At 41.6% G+C, this 12242-nt stretch overlaps 1 protein-coding gene across 49 annotated transcripts in view; it reads right to left on the reverse strand.

The window, feature by feature from the left end:
- The window catches only part of ESRRG (estrogen related receptor gamma), a 371594-nt gene that overhangs the window by 267596 nt on the left and 91756 nt on the right, over window positions 1-12242 (reverse strand). The gene's annotated exons all lie outside the window — the stretch shown is intronic.

Raw genomic sequence — 12242 nt, forward strand, 5'->3', positions numbered from 1 at the left:
GAAGGCTAGAGGGAATGACTGTGGGCACATATTTTTAGATAAAACATAGGTACCAACTCTTAGGACAAGTTCCACCACTACAATCATAAACTCCATTTTAGAGGAGTTCAGCCATCAGCTGTTCCCTCAAATGTCCCTTCATCAGGCAAAGGCAATCAGCCATGTCACTGGCTGGCACTAAGGCCTTTGACAGGAAAGGGCAAGGAGGAGTTATCTGCATATGGCAGCAATTTGGCACTTGCATCAGCACTGCATTTTCGGTGCCATTTATTTAGTGCCTATGAGTAACTGGAGAAAAAAATAATATGAACTTGTACAATACCACCTTACCACTTGGCACATGCATCCTTTCTTTTAAATGATCACCTGAAACCTGTCATTTCCTTTAGTCCTTAAGGAAGTAAAACAGGGATTAGAAACCTTATCCCATCACAGGTACAAGTTCTCCCACTGAATTCAATAGGGTATCAATGATCCAAAAAAAAAAAAAAGAACTGTCTCTTAAAATAATAGAAAATAGGCAATTCCAAAAGTTTCAGAGAAGGCTTTAAGCCTGTATTAATGGATGTTAACAGGATTTCAAACAACCAAAATGTCATAAACATCATCACCATAGCCAAGGGTCTCCTCTGCCCTTCCCAATTCTAAACAGTTCAGTAAATGGCTCCTTCATTCTCTGACTGGCACTGTACAGCCAGCCCACAGCCAGATCCAAGGAAGGAAAACCACCACACACCTATGAGACATTTCAGCATGATGCAGCCCTCAGCCCCAGTTCTGCAAGCAGTTCTGCTTCCTGGAGAAAGAAAGATTTACACTGTCCCAACATGAAGGCCTACACAGCTTTGTTTGTCTTATTTTCAGTTTATTTCAGTTCTGTTTCTCCCTTAGTCTCATTATGCTTGGCATTTAAAACCAGACTGCTTATTTTTATTGTTGCTTTCTTCTCATTAGTTTTTAATACCAGGTCACCAGTACAGTCAATAGGAAAATTTGGCTGATGAAAAAGATTTTTACAGCCAGCTATTTATTTACATTTTAGGATTCATTGAGAAATAATAACTTATAAAAGTCATAAAACTGTTGCTTTTGTTGAAACAAATTTGTAAATAAAATTAAAGGAACAGTTGCCACTGTTCCTTTATAGGGCAGCAAGGTGAAAGACTTGACACCACCAGGAATAAAGTCATCCTCCCCAGTTCCCTTTCGCACCTCCTCTCTAATCATCATTTATCACTCAATGAATTTTGCATTTTTAAGTTGCAAAGCACGAACTGGAAGGGGGGAAGGAGCCCATCACACACCAGCAAGGCCTTGCCTTCTGTTCCCAGGGCTGGGACACACAAGCTGACAACAGCAAGCCGTGGGCTGCATGTGCTTTTAGGTATCAGAATGCTAACTAGCATTCAAATCTTAACTTCTTTTGGTTGGTTTGGAAGTTTTTCCTCTGGATTTTGGTATTTTTCTTGGGGTGGGTGATGGTGATATTTGCTCAGGATTTAGTGTATTTTAGTTTTTGCTTTGGCTTTTTTTTTTAAAGGGGGTGCATGTTAATTCCCACCAGTACACAGCTTAATAAAGGAGGCTATCATCTATGGGTTTTAAACTTCTTCAGTGTTGTTTGCAGACAAAAAACATGGAAGTCTCCACTACTTTGCTTTTCAAAAAAAATTATCTTTAAAGTAGACTTTCTGTCTGTGTTTGAGAGTTTCCTCTGTACATGCTTAGAAGCAGACTGACCCTCAGAGGAGAGACCTGGTGACCACACCAGGGCTGGCACTCTTCTCTCCTGACTCTGCACCCAACTACCACTAGATGGATGCTGCTCTACCAGAAACAGGCTGGTTTTTTGCACACCATGTTTTACACTGAAGTCCCTTGGTTCTTTGTCTGGAGGCCACCTAGATGACAGCAAAATATTTCATAGCATTTTTTCTAAAGACATATCCCAGCCACATAATTCCCTTCACAGAGCAGGTTTTAAGGAAATGAGTGTTACTCTTGAGAATATAACAAGGTGCTCCTTTTGAAGTACTTTTGAAAATGCTACAGACCACAGATACCCATGTGAGAACTATGAAAGACCTACAGTCCTGTGGTCTTGGACACAAACATTTGCTAGGATTTGAATCCTGGTCCATTATGGGCTAATGGCATATTTCATCTTTGTTTTAAAACAAAACCACACTTCTAAGAAAGGAAATTCAGAGAGCAAAGGAGGCCCTACATAGGTCACAAATACAATACACAGGTTTTTATTTATCTATTTTATAACTAGGAGACATTTTTAAAGAGATAGCTCAAGAAATACCTGCCTTCAGAAGATTTTGCTGTTACTTTTGTGCACACTCAATGTGAAGCCTCAAATTTTGATGTTAAATTACTTGTAGGAATTGACTGCAAGTTCACATTATGTTTGGTTTGAAATGATAAATAATATACTATGACAAAGGCTGTCTGTCCACCCCATAACAGCTACAAAAGTAACAGAAACAGAGATGGGAGAAACACTTCTGAATTCCCTGCACTCATATTTGGTGTCCATAAATGCAGTTGCAGAACTTTGTCTATTTGCATGTTTAGACTTGTCTGGGTATTTTCGCTTAGCAGACAAATATGCTAAGGAAGAGGCTAAGACAAATAAACAAAATCGGGAGACTTGCCCTTTAAACCTTTTTTGAGTCAATTCTTTTCTACCAATGTGGAAGGAGGCAGGCAGCTTTAAAAAGTGTAATACTTTATGTATTTAAGAATAGTAACTAGTAGGCATTTAGCAAATTTTGTTCACAGGTATTTTTATGAAGCCATAGGGCCAAACTATGGAACAACTTTTATGGGAAGGGCACTTCATGAATCAGACCAGCTAGTCTGCCATGGGCTGCAGCACTGGGAATGGGCATCAGCAGCAACACTGACTTTCTACTTTGAAGTGAAATTTTTCTACTAATTTTTTCTACTAAACCTCAGAGATTTCAGATCCCAAGTGCAGTAACAGTTGCAATTCCCCCATCAGACACTTCCACCCCAAAACCGGCGATACTAAAAAATAAGCAACTCCCCACAGCTGCTACATTATGAGGGCTTAGATTTTCTTCATCCAACTGGTTTGTAGATACATGATAACTGCATGGCTAGTATACACTTACAGATCCTGAGACTGTATCAGCAGATCAGCTAATTTTGTTAATTAGCTATTTGCATGCACAATTACCTGATTTGTACAAGCAGTGAAGGTGATCATACATGTAAATTAGGCATGAATTTGCACAATTTACTCATCTGAAAACCTTCTATTTCACTTATTTTTAAGCACCAGAGATCCAGAGCTCCAGAAGAGGCTGGCAAGTTACTGCCTTTATGCTTGATACATTTCCCAAGTTTAACATTCCTTTTGCATTGCTTTTGTACATCATTGTGGGCAAGTACCCCTGCATGCATGAGCACACAACCATGCCAAAAGAAATGGGCACATCATAACCAAAAAGTCATACAAAAACAGTGACCTGCATCCCCATACAGACAGAAATTTACTTCTTGTCTCCTAAAGGTCTTATTTTCCCCCTGTTATCTCTTCAGTTCTGGGAACTGCTGAGCTTAACAAAGTAAACTTGATTTTAGTTATCACAACAAGCTCAGGAAGCTCTGCAAGGAGCAGAAACCCAAACAACTCGAGTGCAAATGCTCAGCCTGAAGCCCTGAAGACTGCTTAACATTTAAAGCCCCACTGCTGCCATGCTGACTTGCTGGTTAGGGGGTTTCAAACACAAATTGGTCATCTACATTTAATGTGAAGTTATACCATAGCTTGTAACGCAAATGGATGTTTATGCCATCGTGGGCTGTTCAGGGATTACAGAGTGGAGCACATAGCTATTATAAAAAGCAAATTCTCTGAAAACTGCACACCTATCTCTTCCCCTCCTGAGGTAGCATCTTTAGCTGAAGAGGGATTTGGGACAGTACAATAAGGAGAGCAAAACCCAAGAATGGATGAGTGCAATGCAATCTCAAATACATCTCTGCCTGCTTGAAGTGGCAAGGTAATCAAAAATTTTCAGTTCAGTAGGGACAAAAAACACCACTGGTTTAGCCAGGAAAAAACAAACCCCATAAGCTGGTTAGGGCCAATATCTACACATTAACAAAAAAAACCCTCCCAACCAACAAAAAAAGAAGCCCAAACACTTGTTACAACATAGTTAAGTAGAAGGTTAAAAACAGGTTTTCAATCTCAAGTGCTGCACAACTCAGCTTCATTGGCTGTGGTTATTCACAGGACTTCCTCCAGGAGAAACACTACTTGTGGTTAGAGGTGATAAAGTAATCCAAATGCCTAGATATTATAAATAGAGGGTCAAACTCTACTTCTGTCCCTCAGCACAATGATTGTTGCACTGTTGTCTACAGCTTTTTCTCTTCTTAACTAGAGACACTTCGTAGTCTGGGCAAACTCTGCTTTAGGTGTGTAGCTCCTTCCATCTCACCTTCATTCTCTCCTCAGAGTAGTCACTAAAACTAAAGGCCCTGGGGCAGAGCTGTTAATGGCTTTGAGTACAACACTGACATCGCAACACAACTGTCAGATTTAAAACACTTTTTTTTTTTAATTTTCTACCTACCAATACAGTGTGTGGTGCAATTGTGTGTGAAACAGTAGGGAGTTTTGGAAGAACATTAGGGCCTCACTGAACCATTTCTGAGGCAGCTGGTGATGGCCAACAGGGCAGGACAAGTGCTTGCAGTGTTGCACCTCAATGCTCTGATCCAGCACCACTGGAAAGGACTCCAACTCCTTCTCCAGTATCTGAAGTATCCAAATATGAATGCAACCCATTCGCTTTAAGGATGGTATGACTAAAGAGTGAGTTAAAACCACCTTCTTCTGTAACTTTGCAATAAATGAGCACATTTTTCTTTCCTTACATTAAACAAAGGAGACATGCTGAATATTCATTTACTGAAAAATTCCAGGTAATATAAATACACTCAAAATAGGAGTCAAGTTGCAATTCCACTTCCAAATATAAGTCAACCCCTTTGAGACCTGGGAAACAGAAGAGAGCCAGACCCAGCTCAGCCCAACACTCCTCCCTGGCATTCCTCCCCAGGCACATGTGTTTGAATGTGTTTATCTGCAAAGGCTCAGGTCAGTCTTGTGCTGTAGGAGCATCTCCTGCAGCTGGAACATCCAAAGCATCCATGCTGCAAACTGCTCATGCAGCAGGACTGAGAAAGAGGCATTGCCTGGTCACCGGCTGTTCCCGACCACAGGAAAATGAAAATACAGCATCTCCGCACCTGCTCACCTGATGGTGAAGGAAGGAAAAGCCATTACCGAGTGACAGGAGACGAAAAACCAAAATCCACTTCAGCAACTCATCCCAGCACTGGTGATTAATCTCGCACTCCCACAGCCTGATGCACATTAACCAGATAATTAATAATTTCTTTAGGGACTCCAGCTCGGCAACTGTTTTATCAACCTGCACAGCATTAGGAGAGAGATGCTGCATTTGTGATCAAACTGCTGGAACTACCAAAATGTTCTGCAGGAACAGTAAAAGCTTCAGAGCAATCTGTGAGCCCAGTTTTACAAGTTAATGTAACATATGTGCAGAAATCAAGGCTGCTCCTTTATCAGTGCAATCACCAGACTCAAAAATCTGAGCAAGAGCAGCATAATAAGAATAATTAACAGCAATGCCCAACTCCATCCAATCCCCATCTTTCTCCAGCAGAAGAGCTTCTCAGTATTTTTTTAAACACATTCTGCTTGATGCAGCAGCATAGTATGTCCAATCATGTACTTCGACTATCCTTGGTATGAATGACACATCAGATTCATTTGCCTTACCACAAAAAAGATTAAACAATAAAAAAAAACACCAACCTATGTGTCATGACATGTGTGAATTCTATAAGCCAAAGGCTTTCAAGCAATTCAGTGAGGAGGATGGCCACACTTAGCACAGCTCTTGCTAACAACTTTTTGCCACCCTCTGTGCACTCATTCTCCATGTTCAAGGACAGTCACACAGGATCTGAAACACAATACCAAAGTGCTGGCACCACATTATCTCCCGAGCACTTAAAAATGGACTGCTGAGAAAAATCATGGTAAGTATTCTTTCCCATATTAAACTCTCCAGTGTGTTAGATATATGTCAGTATCAAGTGATTAAGAATGACTGATAACTAATAAATCACACCCACAGAGAGTGACTGGGTATTATTTCTTTCAGCCCCTGAAAAGAAGAGCTAGATTCACAGTTCTGCCCAAGTAATTTTATCTTTCCAAATTAACCATCCTGTGCAACTGCTGTTAGCAAGATGTTCCTTTTTTTTTTCCAATAGGCTTCAAAATAGTAAGTTATTTGGGCTCCTTTTCTAGTAATAGTTTATTGTTATCATTACTGTGCAGGTAAGGAAACAGAGACCCATCACATGCGAGAGTCTCAAAGCTTCCCCATCACAGAGTAGATTCCTAAACAAAGCTTGAACTCGTCCTTTCATCACACAACTACTCTTCCACCTCAGAGAAAGCTGCAGCTTTTGGCTAGAGCTCAGCAGAGTATCTGCCTTCTAAAAGACATCCTGCTCTTCAGACTTGGGTCCTGGAATGGGCCTGTGCAGAGCTTTAGTGACTTTAGTGAGAGAGCTTTAGCCATGCACATCTGCACAACTGACCAGATATTGCCACATGCATACCTCAAATGGTATGGACTGGGTTAGTAACAGAGAATGCTTGATTTGAATTTCCTTTCACATAACTAAATGACATAGTACACCAATTCTTTAATCATCTACTTTAGTGTTTATACCACTCTGCTCACCGTATTATTTGAGCCCCTTCATTTTCATAGTGTCAGTTACCATTATTCCATTAAATTAAATCCTTTTACAAGCATCTTTCTATAAACATGCACTAGAGATAACATAGCCACATGGTGAGGATTCACAGACTACAGTAAGCAGATTACACCTGTCTTGATTTTCCATGTAGCTGTCGGCAGAGTATATTCTCCCATCAAACTGCACGCAGATCTCCTCATTAAAGCTACAGAGGAGAATAATTACTGAACAGTACTTTGCAGTTTACCAATTGGTCTTGCATACATAATGGCCTATCAAAGAAAAATTGCATCCTCCAACAGCTGGGAAAATATTTAAATTGTTATTAGTATTATTATAAAATAGCCAACATTTTAAACTGCCCAGCAACTTGCCTCCTCTATGCAAAGCAGACAGATAGAGGTGATCACATCCAAAAAGGTCTTTGACTCCCAGCCCATAAACAGAATGACTTTTCCCTTTACAAACACTCCATTCCCCAACCTTCTGTTCCACAGTAAAATCCTCTCCTCCTGAGAAATAATGCTGATTGCAGAATAAGCCTTGAAAGCAAATGGGTGGTTTTCTGGGTCCCTTAAGCCCTGGTGCTGAGTGCTAAGCATCACATTCCCCCACATCCTCACTCCTTGATGGGGAAATGGGGAGTCTGCCAGGTCTCCACCATCTTTCTCTTACCAGCAATGGTCTCAGTGGCAGCCTGTGATATCTCCATCCACATCTGAGGTTTCCTTCCAGCCCTCAGCACCATCAGCAGGTCCCCTTGCTTGGCAGCTGGCTGATGAGGTGCTGCCTATCCCAGATAAAGGATGCCAGAGAGGCTGCAAAAATCTGCAGAGGGAAGCAACCTCCTTGTGCTTCTATCCCTGGCCTTTCACACTCGAGAGCTGAAGCATCCAGAATATACTGAACTGGTAGTCCTGTAGAGCATCAGGAAGCCTGATTTTTCACCCATGTTGATAGTTAAAACATCTGACCTGTGTTTGTGTTAATGGATAAAAGGCAAAGCCATTTCTGGATGCTATTTGCATTCCAGGATCCCAACTGTTAGGACCTTCAGCTCCACTTGGCAACCAAACCCATTGCTCTTCAGGCACCACTTCTGAATACCAGCTCTTACTCATCACACAAGATAAAACAGAATAGGAAAAAGCCTGGACATGGGAAGAGCTAAATTCTTCAGATGAAAAAGTCAAGTTAGCTTTGCTAGCTTTCCTTGCTAGCCCAGAAGCAGACCCTCCTAAGCACATATGTGGGGCCCAGCAGGATGTCCTGACATGCTCTCCCACTCTGCTAAACCAGGAACCAAGATCTGAGCACTTCAGCAACAAGAGAACATGCTGTTGGACTAGTCACGTGTATTTTGGTTCTCCCAGATTTTTACACAAACACTCCAAAAGGGACCTTTCTGTACAAGCAGCCCAACAGCCACCCACTCCCAGCTCTGAGGGACAGTGACACAAGCCACCTCAGCAGGCAGAGGGACACTCGCCATGCAAACGCCTCAAACTGTGTGCGGCGTTAAAACGCTGGAGAACAAAATCACCCACTGAAACAGCTCTCAGCACCAGCACTGCAAAGGATTTGCTGCTGCACTTTACCCAGCTGCACCTCCCAGACAAGCTGGCACACTGCAGCCTTGCTTCCAGTCTCTCTCAGCTCCTTCCTCCTAACAGGGACACGCTGACAAAAGCCACCGAGCAGAAAACCAAACGGAGCAGAGCCTGCTCCATTTGGCCAGCAGGCAGCCCACGGTTGCTCCCATGAGCTTGCAAATTTTTGGGTTTCTCTTTGAGAACTCCCCATTTGCACGGCTGCACCTCATGCTCCAGGTGGAGTGGGAGTTGGCTGCCAGATCACCCAGCCTGACCTCCTGTGCAAACACTGCCCAGTAACCTTCACCCATTTAAACACCGCTTTCAACTCCGCAACTCCATCATTTTTTCTAATTAGCAAATTTGGGTAGAAAGAATTCCTGGACATCTTAATCACTGCTTACTTTCCACAGGGAAATTAAAAAAAAAAAAAAAGTGAAAACCACAAACTTTCTATCTTTGCTGCAAACCTCACAAATTTTGCAGACTTGTTCCCAAGGTCCCAACATAGGCAGAAACCACCCTGTGACCACCACCAAGAAGGGTGTCCTACACCAGGAACTGGGCAGTGAAGCCCAGCAGTGACAACACATGGACCCAAGGATATTTTGTTCTGGCCTTTATCCTGCAAAGAGGAGCCCAGCAAGACCTCCTGGGGATTAGTTCTTTTTCAACTCTCCCTCATAGAGCAGTCTCACCACAAAGAAGTCAAAAATAGCTTTGCCATCAATTGGCACAGTAGCAAGGTTTAGCCCTTTGGGAAAATTTTCCTTAAGTTCACTAGTTCTGGACTAAAACATTATTCAAGTAATAGCTATTGCACCTTACATTAAAAATACTTGAAAAGCACAGTTTTTGTGAAGTATTTGTTTTAGAGGTCTTTATAAAGCATTTCCTTCCACTGCTATCCCTTGACACTACTGACTATGCATATTCAAATCCTCCATTCAAAGGTATTCTGCAATGAAACATTCCTTTATTAATTGCCAGAACATGCCACGATTTTTCAGAAGAATTGAGTGTCTAATGCATCTTTACAAAAGTTCATAACTCCACTTTCCTGTTCTTACTAGAAAAACAAGCCAGCCTGGCAAGTGGAGAGAAAGGTGTAAGCCTACTTCTGACTAGGACATAATATATAGGATTAGCTGGAAATTGCCAAATTAGGAAACATGATTTCCTGAATGGAGAAGGAAAGGTAAATCATATCTACACCAGACAAAGACTGAAGGGAACAGGAAAAAAAGAAATATCAACTGCGTGGAGAAATCTGTCACAGATATTTCAGTAGATCAGGACTCTGACTATGTATCAGAGAAGAGAAGCCCTGATCAAGTCACATGCCCTTTACTACAGAAGATAAGATCAAAAGGTTTCAAAGGAAACTGGTGGTGACAGTTTCTTCATTTGTATGCAATGTGACATACCAGATCCAAACTGTTGGCTACTTTTTGAACTATTTGTCAGGGGAGAGAAATTATTATTTTCTTTTATATTTTACTTTCAAGAACTCTTAGTCATCTGGGGGTTCTCCCCCCTGCTCTGTTTTATTTTTCAGCCAGGATTCAAACGTTCACCTTTGATGTAATATTTTTGCTGCACATCAGAATAGCTATGCCAAGCTTCAGAAGGACAATTAAATACAGAGAACAAAAAGGATGACATCACTTCAAACATGAACTTTTAATAAAATTATTCTAAAGAAATGTCCCCGGTGATGATTATTTTCTTTTCCCTGTATCTTCTATTTTACTCTTTCCATGTGTTTGCAACAATTCAAATTATTGCCAGGCTAGCAGCTGTATTTGACTCGAAGCCATCAGCTTACATACAAGTAGAAGTATTTCTCCGTGTTTCTCACTGCTTCTGACAAGAAAAGTGTTAAATATAACACAAAAAATAACTGTGTAAGATCACAAGTTGCTTGTATAGCCAATAGGCTGTATAACAGTTATATTCACATGGCAAATAAGTAAATGAGGGACTTGTGATTAGCTTAGCTTCTCCAGGGCCCAGACCTGATGGGCTTCAGCTGAGCATTCCCTGCTGATGAACAAAATCTGCAGTTGCTCATTATATGTTAGTAAATTTACTTTAAAACCACGCCCTTATTTGCAAAAAAAGGTACCAAACACGTTTTCAAAGTTCATCTCAAAGTGGCACTCAGTATTCATGAGCCAGTGATACGTGTAAGGTAATAACATTCTCCCCAAAGTGTTGTGAAACATTCAGAAACTGCAGTAGCTGCAGCCACGTAAGTATCTGAGACAGCCAGACACGAAAAAATACGTTGCAGTCTCCTGGGTGAAGGAGAAGGTACTCAAACCACAGAAAAGCAATACAACATTCACTTCTAGCTCTGGTACAGCCCAATAGATCAAATTTTAAAGTTGTAGCATTTGCTTTCAAATGTGACAAACATTTTAAATGTTTCAAGCTCTTATATAAATCCTTGAGAATCCTGGAATCATGCTAATAAAGGCTGCTGAATTTAAGGACTCAAGTCTAAGCCCCTTTAAACACAGCAGGGAAAAGAAATAGCTCTTCCAACAATATTTTTCTCAGTCAGGCCAAATATTTTCGAAGCAAATTGTTTGGAATACATAGCTTACACGTACCAGTCTATTGAGAGTTACACAGATATTTATAGAGAAATTACTGCAGTACACAGATTTAGTCACTTAGAAAGTCTTAAAAAACATATGACAATACCTTGAGTGCATAAAGCTGCTGTCAGAACTCCTGTCAGTGAAGTTTTTTCCCCAAACCATCACCTGCTCTCTGTCCATACAGCCCAGACCTTCCTGGAGGCTGTTGTGGCACCCCTTGTAGAACAGCAAGAGGAGAAGAGCTGCACCTTCCCCAGCAGGTCCCAGCTCCTCAGCCAGCCCTTAGGGCTCCTGCTCCAGCCCTGCTTCCCCAGAGCTGCAGCTGCAGTCCATCTGCATCTCCTCTGACACACACCAAAGCAAACATGCCCACAGTTTCCCTTGCTACTGTACCAAAGCCTTGTGATTCATTCTTTTTACGTTCTTGAAGTACCATAAATTACAAAATCCACACGAGGAAGTCACTCTGGTGTGACCCAGCACTCACCTCTCCCACCTATGCTGACCTGAAGACCATTGCACCAGGAAATACTTTACCAAGTGATTTTTCTTCCCTCTCCGTTGATAAATTCTAGCTCTGAATTTCAAAAGCTGCCATTAACACACAAAAAGCTGGAATAAATCCCTCTCCTGGACATGCAAACATGCTCAGTTTCACATGACTTGCAGCTGGCCTGAAGAGTTTGCACCCTGCCCCACACATCACTAGCTGGTTGTGCAATGAGACCACGTTTCATAGGCACAGCTCTGCAGTAAGCAGCCCTGGTTACAAAACATCCCATAATTGACATTCTAACCCACATTATCTGCAAGGTGCCCGCTCAGGGCAAACCTGGTACACATCAAACCAATATGAGAGTAAACCTTTAGGAGAAGCAGAAATTGAAAACGTAAACTCAGACTGGGCATGCCAGACTGGTATGGATTTGAAATTCCTGACACATTCATAGGGGATATGAAATCTAAAGGACAGGGTAAAGCAATCCGCCATAGGCATAAAAAATACATATACATATATGTACACACACAGTGGTCTCAGCACCCAACTTCTGACACCAAACTCAAATAGAGAAGCTATTCTTCCTTGGCTCTCTCAGCAGAGAGGAACAACACAGCAAGAAAACAGCTTTTCCAGAGGTGTTCAAGAGTTAAAGCCTGGAGAAGGTGGCCCCCTGAAGCGGCTACTGAC

Source organism: Lonchura striata, chromosome 3 (genome assembly GCF_050655825.1).
Source record: "Lonchura striata isolate lonStrDom1 chromosome 3, ASM5065582v1, whole genome shotgun sequence".
In the NCBI taxonomy this organism is placed as follows: Eukaryota; Metazoa; Chordata; class Aves; order Passeriformes; family Estrildidae; genus Lonchura; species Lonchura striata.